This window comes from Oryzias melastigma, linkage group LG14 (assembly GCF_002922805.2).
Source record: "Oryzias melastigma strain HK-1 linkage group LG14, ASM292280v2, whole genome shotgun sequence".
Taxonomy (NCBI): Eukaryota; Metazoa; Chordata; class Actinopteri; order Beloniformes; family Adrianichthyidae; genus Oryzias; species Oryzias melastigma.
This window is the reverse complement of record NC_050525.1, coordinates 3,909,265-3,909,833: the sequence shown is the minus strand read 5'-3', so window position 1 is coordinate 3,909,833 and position 569 is coordinate 3,909,265.

The following is a 569-nucleotide window of genomic DNA, read 5'->3' as shown; positions in this document are numbered from 1 at the left end:
TATGAAAGAGAACTAATGTAAAAAGAAATAATTTCATTTTTGCATTTCTGAGTATTTCTCCTTTTAAATCTGTCAGTCAAACTGTCACAGACAGACTCTGTTTGAATGAATGATCTTCTTTCCATCAACAGCTCTGCTGCACATGCACTAAACCCTCATCTGGCCCGGCTAGCGTGTCTAGCTCAGGTATCGTAGAAGAGAAGATGGCGTCTTCCCCCTTCTGTGCTGTAAAGGATTTTAAATAAATAAAATGCCATATTGATATTAGCTTTTATAATTGTTCCAAGGCCTTTGCTTTGAGAAAAAAAAAATGGTTGAATGTACTGGTCACAGCAACTTCAATAAACATTCAATAATTTGCGGTAAGCACTTTGAAAAAGAGTCTTTGGTGAACTGGAAGGCGAAAGAATCAGAGTTTTGTAGTAAGTAAATTTTAATGAAGGATGCGGTATCCTCTATCAAGACACCATCAAGTGATCAGCCTCCAACAGGTTTTATTTTAAGTTGATGTTTTACAAACGTATTTACATGTATTTACATCAGAAAAAGTGATTGGAATTCATATTGGC